The sequence below is a fragment of the Alligator sinensis genome, unplaced genomic scaffold, assembly GCF_000455745.1.
Source record: "Alligator sinensis unplaced genomic scaffold, ASM45574v1 scaffold645_1, whole genome shotgun sequence".
In the NCBI taxonomy this organism is placed as follows: domain Eukaryota; kingdom Metazoa; phylum Chordata; order Crocodylia; family Alligatoridae; genus Alligator; species Alligator sinensis.
This window is the reverse complement of record NW_005842586.1, coordinates 989,909-1,000,844: the sequence shown is the minus strand read 5'-3', so window position 1 is coordinate 1,000,844 and position 10,936 is coordinate 989,909. Positions and strand designations below refer to the sequence as shown.

Genomic DNA, 10,936 nt, shown 5'->3' with positions numbered 1-10,936 from the left:
TTGTCATATCCAAACACTAAAATCCCAGACTGATGACATGGCAGCATCATTAGTTGCTCCATCCATGCTGTTTAGCTGGCTGATGTTTCCAGCTTAAAGAAAAATAAGCGTGTCTCACTCTTGGATGCTTCAGTTGGGCTTTGCCTTCTTTCTCAATCATTTGAGGTCCCTCTGTGGCTGAAGGGCCCAAGTCCTGAGCTAGGAACAAAAAGGCTGGCAGTTTAAGTCTGGTTGTAGGAAAGTGATCTTAAGTCTCAATTTATGGGCTGGGGCATATGACTTTTGAAGAGAGGCTGAGGGAGCTGGGCTTATTTAGTCTGGAGAAGAGAAGACTGAAGGGGCATTTAATAGCAGCCTTCAACTACCTGAAGGGCTCGAAAAAGGATGGAGCTAGACTGTTCTCAGTGGTGGCAGATGACAGAACAAGTAGCAATGGTCTCAAGTTGCAGCAAGGGAAGTTTAGGTTAGATTTAGGAAATATCACTATATCATTCACTAGGAGGGTACTAAAACATTGGAACAAGTGACCCAGAGAGGTGGTAGAAGGTCCATCCTTGGAGATTTTCAAAACCCAGCTAAGCAAAGCTTTGGCTGGAATGATAGAGTTGGGGCTGGTCCTGCTCTGAGCAGGGGGCTGGACTAGATGACCTCCTGAGGTTCCCTCCAACCCTAATTTTCTATGATTCTATGTTAAGCTGTCACTTTCACCTCTCCTAAATGGACTTCTAGCAGACTCTACTTTTGACTGCCATCTTGTTTCTCAGTTTCTGGGATGAAATAAAAAACTGGGAAGTTCTATTTATACTACCTGATGACTAAAAATAAACCCTTCCATTAGCTCTTTCCATAACATCCTCCTAAATTCAAAACCACTAGGATTTTGTTGCAAGTTAATACTTGTATCAACAACTGGCAAAACTTTCAGGGCATGGGCATGGGCACCTAGAAACACCCCCCTCCCCCCTCCTCTACAAACAGGAACTTTTTAGGGGACTCAGCATTGCTCTGAGGCACTGAACCAACATACAGATTGAAAGAAAGTTATAAGGTTTTAGGGTCTGACCTTTTCCTGTTCTGCAGAAGAGTCCCCATAACAAGAAATGCCACAGCAAGGAAAATGAGAATTGCCAGAGCTGGTCACACCAAAGGTCACTGGTAGGAGACAGGTCACTGATCTAAATGAACAAGCAGTAGTTCTCAGCATTTATAGACTTAACACCCCCCTAGGAAAATGCCAGCTCTTAGCTTTCACTCATTTGTTACTACAGAAGATATAGTAATTCTCCTTTTGGAAAGAACTTGTAATGTTTTTACTACTGTGGATTCCTATTCAAAGTCTCTGGACTTAGCTTGTGATTCATGTCCATACACCCACCACTGCTAACTTTGCCACAGCACCCTGGTTGAGAATCACTGCTTTAGAGGGAGAAGATATTTAGAAAATGAATTCAAGGCTGCATCATATAAATTCCATATCACAAAAGGTAGAATTAAAAATCTGGATCCTTTGTGACAGCTGGAAATTATGTCTGTGTGATAAAGGTGCTTGCTGAAGGCTCTATGAAGATTAGACCAAGTGTTTTTCTGTATTTGTTTAGATATTAAGACAGCACTGTTGTGGAGGAGGTTTTGCCGATGAGCACCAACAGAGTGCACCTCAGCCCTGTTGGCCTTGGAGCCAGGGGCAGTAGATCACCTGGTAACAGATGTGATCCGGCGATTAGTGCAGCTTTTACCCATTTTGCAGAAGCCAGGGCTGGCTAAACCAACAAAAACTGCCAAGGCCATGGTGGTGGCCTCAGCAAAAGACAAACCCCCTGATCCCCCCAAATCGTTGGAAAAAGCTGAAGAGGGCCAGCCCAAGACTCCGCGAGCGAAATTGTGGAAAGAGTTGTTAGCTGCCAGTTTTAATAAAGTGCAAATTGATGGAGTGCCCACCAATGTTTTGCGAGGGCTGCGGGCTAAACACTGCAGCGGAAAAAGCAAGCCAAAAAGCAGAGCCATCTGCGCCACCAGCAGGGTCACCAGAGGGATTCTCTGCCCTGAGGGCAGAACTCTTGACATTTTCCCAGGCACATGCAGGACTGCCAGCCTATACACCCCCTAATTATGTGGCTTAGGAAGCCCGGCCGACCCAAGCCCCAATGAAAGGGGCCACAACGGGGGCAATAGTGGGCCAGGGACTGGTATCTAAAGTTAATATTGGCCCCTTAATTCGGATACCTGTACAGATTCAATTAGGTAAAAGTAAAAAGTTCATTGATATGCTATTAGACATGGGTGCCCAGATTTGAATTTTAGATTCTGCAGATTGGAAGGGGGAGAAAGGAACCCCTTATCAAGTAATTGGAGTTGGAGGCACCAGACGACCAGGACATCTGGTCCGAGCAACCTTCGCGTTACCTAATGACTCTAAGGTAACAGCAGCAGCAGTGATACTTAAGGGGGGACCAAGCTTACTGGGACTTAGTGTACTAAGAGGACAGCGGTTTGCCCTTGAACAAAAGAATTGGCAGTTTGGGTGTGCAGTGCCTCACCAAGAAACAGAAGAAACAGCTATAACAGCTGTAACTCGATGTAACATGATCCCACTAACTCTGCCTCCCATGAAAGGAGTACACAGACCCCAGTATCAAACTCCCTCCGAGGCCACCAAACCTAGCCAGTGTATCATAAGTCAGCAGTTAGAAGACGAAACCATTATCCAAAACCACTCTCCATATAACAATCCAGCATGGCCAGTGCACAAGCCAAATGAAGGGTGGTGGCTGACTATTGACTTTCGAGCTTTGAATGCTAATACTGACCCCTTGATGGCTGTCGTCCCGTCACTACCAGCCTTGACAGAAAGCATCCAGTGTTATGGACCTGCGTGGATGGGATCCGTTGATATCAAAGACATGTTTTTTGCTATTCCCATCCAGGAGAGCCACTGGCCAGTATTTGCTTTCATGTGGATAGGGCAGCAGTATACCTACACCGTGTTGCCCCAGGGGTGGATACACAGCCCCACCCTGGCTCATGGGGTTTTAGCTACAATAGTTCATGAAGTCCAAGAAAATATAGATGACATCATAGTAGGCAGTCAAGACAGAGAGGCTGCCACCAAGGCCTTTGAATCATTAAAAGAGAAAGTGCTTACCTTTGAATTCACGCTGTCTGAACAGAAAATCCAAAAAGTAGGGTCCCAGTGTGAATTTCTAGGAATAGAATGGCAGAATGGGGGGCCCACAATACCAACTGAGGAGCTGTGAAATATAGTGGAGACCCTGACTCCCACTAATATGAAAGAACTGCAAGCCCAATTGGGAGCACTCAATTTTTGGCATATGCATGTTCCTGAGTTTAGCGTATTAGCTTGTCCCTTGTATAACCTATGTAAGAAGAGAACTAAATGGGAATGGGGTCCTAAGCATAAATATGCCTTACAAGCCCTTAAAGAAGCAGTAACTGTTCATGCCTCCCTAGCAGCACGACGTCCCAAAGGAGAGCTTTGGCTCCATATAGTCATCTCAGAAGGAGGACCACACTGGAGCCTGTGGCAGGAGTCCTCAGAAACAGAAGGAAAACCCCTTGGATTTTGGAGCCAAGGCTGGAGAGGGGCAGAAGCAAGGTATACTCTCTTAGAACAGATGTTGTGTGCAGCAACAGCGGCCCTGGAAGCCACAGAAGCACTGAGAGGAGAGTTACCCACAATTATCACTACTCTGATACCTATTCTCGGAATGGCTCTGTCAGACTTCCAGCTACCACCTGGGGGGAGAGCCCAAAACACTACAGTCCAAAGGTGGATTTATTACGTTTTGAGCCAGGTCCAACGAGTAACCCCAAAGGGACGCCCTGCATTAGTTGAAAGAGTCACAGAAAGTACAATTAATGTTTATCCTGATCAAACAAGCTGCAGTGAACCTTCACCCATCAAAAAAGCACCTCCTTTCTCTCCTGAAATGGAGACCTCAGCCAATGTTAAAGTCTAGTTTACAGATAGGTCTGCTCGAGGTCATGCCTGGAGAGCAGCTGCCTTGAGGATTCGAGATGGCAAGCAAGCAGTATTACAAGGCCTCGGAAAAAGCGCGTGCAGTATGCCGAGCTCCAAGCAGTGCTTGGCATGGCTGTGTGGGAATTAGTAGAAGGTCCACATCCTAGAAGGCCCATTTATATTTATAGTGACTCCTGGATGGATGTACAGTAGAAGGATGTACTAAATGGTTACCCCTATGGAACAAAGAGAACTTTAAAAGACGAGGACAAGACATTTGGAGCCATGAGGAGTGGAAGGCCTTATGGGAGTTAGCCCAAGATTAGCTTCCTCTACGCATCCAACATGTGAGTGCAGCACATGGAAATAAGGCAGGAGAAGGCCTGGAGGCAAAGTGGAATAGATGAGTTGATCAGCTAACAAAAGAAGAGAGCACTGAAACCTTGTATGTTGAAGAAAAAAAAAAAAAGCAGCTAGTCCATCATTGCCCAATTCCTTCTCCCACTGTATACCTGGGGAACGAGCCGCAGAATGGCTACATCAACAACATGGGACTCCCTGGGCATGATGGAACCGCCCGCCTGGGCGCGTCTTGAGGCATTCATGTAACTAAAAAAGAAGCACAAGAAATAGTCAACGCATGTATCATTTGCCGCGAGGTCAAAATGCGACTAAAACCCTGCCTGACTGTCCCGTTGTCATTAAATGAAGGAAAGGTAGTGTGGCAGGTATGGCAATGTGATTTCATAGGGCCCCTCCCTCGGACTTCCCAAAAGTGACAGTATGTGTTTGTAGCTGTAGAAGTTACCACAGGAATAACGTTCGCCCGCGCCTCAGCAAGAGCTACAGCCCAGGACACTTGTGCAGCACTGGAAACTCTGCTAGCTGTGTATCCACCACCTACAGAACTACAGAGTGATAATGGCCCGCACTTCCGCAATCATCTCGTGTATGACTGGACTGCGAAACATAGCATGTTATGGACATATCACATCCCATACCATCCGCAGTCTAACGGATTGGTAGAGTGAGCCAATGGCATCCTCAAATGCAATTTGCAGTTGGCCGCTGGCCCGGCTCTTAAAGACTGGGACTTGCACCTAGATTGAGCTATCAATTGGGCCAATAACCGACCCCATCTGGGAAGTAGCCCTATACAACAGGCCTTTGGATTGGGTGGTCCCCGCGAGCCAGCAGTGGAACGACCTAGGGGTGGTGACCTGGGAAAGTTCCAGGCAGGAGATCGGGTGGTAGTGAAGCATCCTCAGGGAGATAAATGGGAGGGGACACTATTGGCAAAAGGTATGCATAATACATGGTAGGTATTTAAGTCAGATTCATCTAACGGGAGCCAGGCTCCTTGTTGTCTTGTTCCTACAGATTGGATCTGTCCACAAGTGCAGCTATAACCATTCCTAACTGAGCCTGCCACTGAAGACGAGTCCTGCTCTGTCACCGGTCTGAATTGACTGGAACCATGAAGTGGTGGACTGTTATAACTGTGCTTTTTATTAATGCCTTATTGTGTTTCCTGGGTAGGGCATGTCTACTATCCTTCTTATTACCCAGATATTAATGAACTTGCTCCTGAAGACCTGAAGGAGTGGCCTGACCCTGAAGAGCATCCCCTGGAAACGCGTTCAGATGACCTTCACGTAGTCCAGCTGCAGTATCCGTACTGAAAGAAACCCACCACTCCGGAGCAAGTGAAGTCCTGGTCTCTGAGTAGAAGAAACAGGATAGTTGACTGGCAAGGTGGTAACTGTCAGTGCAATTGTGGCACCAGTTATTATCTTGGGTACATTCCCTACCTGAAGGCTGGAATGGCTAACTGCAGGAAGGGAGGTAATTGTTGTAGCTCTGCTCGTTTGGAAGTTTGTTGTTACATACTTCCAGAGGGAAACCCCGTTAAGCTCAACGCCCCTGAGTTTGTGTCCCCAATTGTGCATTCTGTATCTGTTTAGCATCTCAAGCCACTGCCTTTATGGGATAATTTGCCCCCTCCCATTCCTATGGCTGACGACACTCTCCCGCGATAGTGTGAAGCCCACCAGGTGGTGGGAGAGCGCATTACAAGTTAGAACAAAGTTATTACATGGTTTGTGAATCATACCTATACAAAGGCATGGTGGAATGGTACCCACTTTAATACAACTACAAGGAGGCTGTATCCGCAAGTCTCCACCACTTATCCCCATCCTTTTATACCAGTAGAGTTCCTAAAGCAAATTAGTGCTATGATTCTGCCAGAGCAGTGCCGTTTCATCAACCCAATACAGCATTGTCCCCATGAGCGACAGTGGGAACTCTTTTGCTCTCTGGGATGTAAAGCATGGTTACAAGCTCCCAAAGAGGGAAGAATAAATGTAATCTGTAAAAAAACGGAGTATTCACTATTGTCTCTGGGTGTTCCCCCACAGGAAGCCCCGACACTGTATAACTCCACACCCTGGTGGAGGTCACAGGTTAAGGTCCCTCCCCATTCCCTGATGTAGTACATATAGTTTTGACATCTCAAGTGTAGCTATCATAGTGCTTCAGCAAGCAAGGGGTGGAGTGTGACAGCTGAAAATTATGTCTGTGTGATAAAGGTGCTTGCTGAAGGCTCTATGAAGATTAGACCAAGCGTTTTTCTGTATTTGTTTAGATATTAAGCTCTATGTTGGTGCTAAGAGCCTAATTAAAGTTTAAGATGTAGTAAGGCCTTGTATAAAGTAAGGCCTAGTAAATTTAGCAAAGCCTTGAAGTAGTAAAACCCTGTGGTGTAGTTAAAATTAACCTTATCAAAGGAATGCAAGGCTTGTACTGCTATTGGTCAGTCTAAAGACAGTTGAAGTAAAAAGAATCTGAGTGGCTGTACGTTATCAGTACCATTCAGAAGCTATAAATTGACTGAAATATCCGGAAATCATTCTGAAGGAAGATATAGCTCTGTGAAAAAGATTTGTTAGCTGTTGGCCTAGATCAGTGGGTCCGTGGATCTCGAGACCAAGGACTGAATTCCAGGGTCCTTCCCAGTACCTCTCAGACAGTGCCTGACTTCGCTGAACTTTGTGGAAAGAGAAACTTGTCGTAGATCAGGCATCAGAGGGGACTGCCGATAAGTTGCCGATGCAAATTGTTCTTGTCTGTCATTGTTTGTCTAGTTACTACGCATAGTTGTGTTTTTGTTAAGTCAATAAACCTTTCTTACCTTTCTACCCCCGACCATACTCGCAATCCCGAGCCCTCCACAGGCGGCTGGAACAATCCTTCCAACCAAAAGGTTCCCAAGCACATTATTATTTGTGTTAATAGCTGCTATGAGCCCTAACCACAGACCAAATCTTACTATGCTAGGGCTGATCAAGACCCTCTCCCCGTACCTCCAAAGGTTTATGATCTAGCTTAATGTTTTTATGCTCCTACACCTCACACAAGTTATTAGAAGTGGAAAGAAGCGTGGATGGGTTGTTCTGAGCACTAACATGAGCCATGCAGTGGCTTGTTAGAGCAGTCCCAGGGTGGCTTTAACTTGCACTGAGAGTGGGGCAGATACCTACCCAAGCTAAGAATTTAGGACATGCCATGGTGGCCCAAAATACCAATGCCCACACTGTGGCTGCGCTCTGCAACTAGCACAGAATCTAATTCACGAGCCTCCTACATAAGAATAAGAAAAGGAAACCAAGAGGCCTGGATTGGTTTGTTATACAGGCAGTCCTCAGACTTACAACACAATTGGGTCCTGAAAACCATGTCTTAAGTCGAAACGTTGCAACTCAGAATCGATTTTCCCATAGGAAACAATGTTATAAATGGGGGATTTGTTCCTGAAACAAGGCCTGATACCCTATTTTCACCCAAAATAACCCAGAACTTTGTACTCAATTAATTATAGATGAGTAATATAGCTACATTAATGTATTTATATTGTAAATAGCAATCATATTGATTTGGAAGGACTTTGAGAAGATTTTGCTGGACGTTTCGAAGGGCTCTTGGTTGGACTTTTTGAAGAGTTCTTGGCTGGTGTCTTCTCAGGAGGCTTCGCTGCAGGTTCTTCTGGAGTCTTGTCTTCTTTCTTAAAGAAAGTGTCCAAGGAAGTTTGGACAGATGTTCTCCAGGGAGATGGGTGACACAGCCAACTTGTTCGCTGGCGTGGCTTGGCATCAGATCAAGTGTTGTAAAGTCGAAACTGATGTCGGAAAGTTGAAACAGGGTGTCAATTTATAAACATTATAAGTGCGAAACCTTGTAACTTGAAACGTTGTGACTGCCTGTAATATAATGACTTACCCACATAAGTATTGCCACTTAGTTGTTAACAGAGTATTTTTCAAAAACCCAGTTTTCCCATTCACAGTTTCATCAGTGTTTTTAATAAGTCTCCAATCAGTTTTACTTTCTGGTTCCCATTCACTAACTGCAAAGCTGAAGTTGCAAATACTAAAGGAAAAAGTTTAAATCTGAAAGAGAAATAGCCCCAATTGGATTTTTTTTGATGAAGTGTTACCAATTTACAGAATAAGTGAGCCTAACAAGTTTATTTTTAAGGCTGATTCTTTATACATAGGAAACATCATAAAATGATCAATGACCATAGGTTGAAGTGCTCTTTGCATAGGTTTCTGTCGAATACTCCCCCAACCGTTATTTATCATGTGAAAAAAGTATTTCTGAATAGGATATAATCCTCATTATATGATAAAACTGTTGCTCAAGAAGAAAACCAAACAGAAAATGATGTTGGCAGATGTAAATCATGATACAGTCCTTTTAGTGGCCTTACAATTTCTGTCTTAGAAACAGAGAGTACAAGAAGAGTAAAGACACGGTTTCTGTTCTAGGGATGACACAATAATAACTTCATCTACTTGTTATACACTGATTTAATTGCATCAGAGCACTTCCCGCTTCATCAAGGTCTTTCATTTCCAAGTAACTTCTTCACCTGGTTTCAGCTCCCTGTGTTGAAAAAAAAAAAAGGGAGGGGAGGGGGAAGAAAAGTAATATTAGGCAGGCATTCTGCAAAATGTAATATGTATCAAAGAATGCACGTTAAATTAATATGTCTGACTATTGGATATTTTATAACAAAACTTGAAATCAAGATTAATTTGAATCATTCCTAATATCTTTGACATTCCTCCTAATTCTTATCAACAAAATATCATGTCATTTTTGATGAACAGTCTTCTCCTTCTGTTCCCAAGTATGCATATTATTTCAGAGTTCCTCTTACAGGCTAGGATCCTTCTATTTTTTATCTAGTGTCAGGTCTCTTCCATTTTAGGAATATGTCTGTAAAAAGTTCTTAAGGGGAAAACCCAGCACTAGGGAGCAAAGCTGTTGTTGGAAATGGGGCTTCATGCCTTCATTCCAGCTTTATGGCCCATTTCTAGCAACAGTTCTGATTCCTACCATTGGGTTCATGCCAGGGTTTACTCATATGTACTGACTGAGGGACCAATGCCCCTCAGTTACCATCTCTGTGGATAATGAAGGCTTGAAGCAGATATTTTAGGACTGAGTCCTAAAATGCACAGGAGGATTGTTGTACCACTATGAAAGAAACTGAACAACATTCATTTTCAGCATTTCTGGCTCCTTCCAATCTGCAAACAAATTAAGAGGCCAGCCCTTATGCATGCATAGTTCTCCATGCTGTTACTGGGATGGTTGAGAACTGTGAGATTTCAGCAGTACTGAGTCTTAACCCCTATTAATTTAAACAAACTGAAGACACCAGTCACCTTCAAGAGGTGAGAAATATTTCAAAGAACAAGGTCCATACAGCAAAATCCTTCCTTTGAAGTCAGTATCAACACTCATTGCTTAAGTGGATGCAGGTTTAGTAGGATTTAAGACCAGGGAGAAATTTCACACCAGTATTATACTACTAGTGCAACTCCCCCGCTGGTGATGTTATTAAGAGTGCTAGTTTTCTTATTACCAGATTTCCCAGTTCTTCTCAAAACAGATCTAAATGACATTATATTAAAAAAAATGCCACCTGACACCTGTATATACCAACGGTCCTACTTTGTCCAAGACTAGCAAAACTGTATCAGCAGTCATGCAGCAACAGGAAGTAAAAAGAAAATCTATTGCAGACATGCCCTTAGGGCAGGGATGCCCAACCTGCATCTGCCACAAGGAGCACAGGTCACTGCTGTATGTGGCACACCAGCCTCAGTAAAGGTGAATTGAAAACAAGGGGAGCTTAGACCAGGGGCTCCCAACCTTTTTATGCCGCGGACTGGCAAACTGCAGACCAACAGTTACCAGCAGACTGCGGGCAGGCAGCCAAACCTTTTGTATACTTTGGTATAAAGAAGGAATGGCTGTCGGTGCGGAGTATGCCGGTCACTTCCAACCCGTGGTCTGCTGGTCCGTGTTCAGTTCCAGTCTGGCAGCCGACCCTTCTGTGGACCAGCAGCCAACCCTTTGTGGCTCAGCACCGGGCTGTGACCTGGAGGTTGGGAACCCCTGGCTTACATCTTGGAGTGGAGCAGGGACAGGATGCTGCTCTGAGAAGAGATGCTACTGCCAAGAGCCAGGTTAATCCTTCCCTAGCGATGCCCCCCACTCATGAGAAACAATTGTGGGCCTTGGGAAGGGCTAAAGTTGCCTCTTGGCAGAGATATTTTTTTTCCAGCCAGCAGCTTCCTATCCCCTGCCACTGCTCTGCTCCTAGCAATTGAAGCTGAAGGGCCTCCTGCATTTCAGCCCCCTGGGGCACAAACACCATGAGGCGCGCCCATGTCTGAACGACCACCAACTGATATTGAGCAACATAACCAAAAAACACAAGTGTAAAACAAGATTAATACCAATTACTTAAATCAAGGGTGTGAGCAGGCAAAACAGAATCACTTAGAAGTGGGTGGACAGGACTTCCTGCATTTCAAGGCACCCGGTTATAACTGTTTTGTTCACCCCCCAGCTCACAGCAAGGGGAAGATGGGACTCCGT

The 10,936-nt window shown here is 44.7% G+C and overlaps 1 long non-coding RNA gene across 1 annotated transcript in view; it reads right to left on the bottom strand.

Moving 5' to 3' along the window:
- Window positions 1-7,850: 7,850 nt before the first annotated feature.
- LOC106722724 overlaps window positions 7,851-10,936 on the bottom strand; it is a 3,481-nt gene continuing 395 nt past the window's right edge. The window contains exons 2-3 of the long non-coding RNA XR_001358727.2: window positions 8,258-8,926; window positions 7,851-8,156 (exon numbers count right to left, since the gene is read on the bottom strand). This is a non-coding gene — a long non-coding RNA (uncharacterized LOC106722724). The remainder of the gene's footprint in view (window positions 8,157-8,257; window positions 8,927-10,936) is intronic.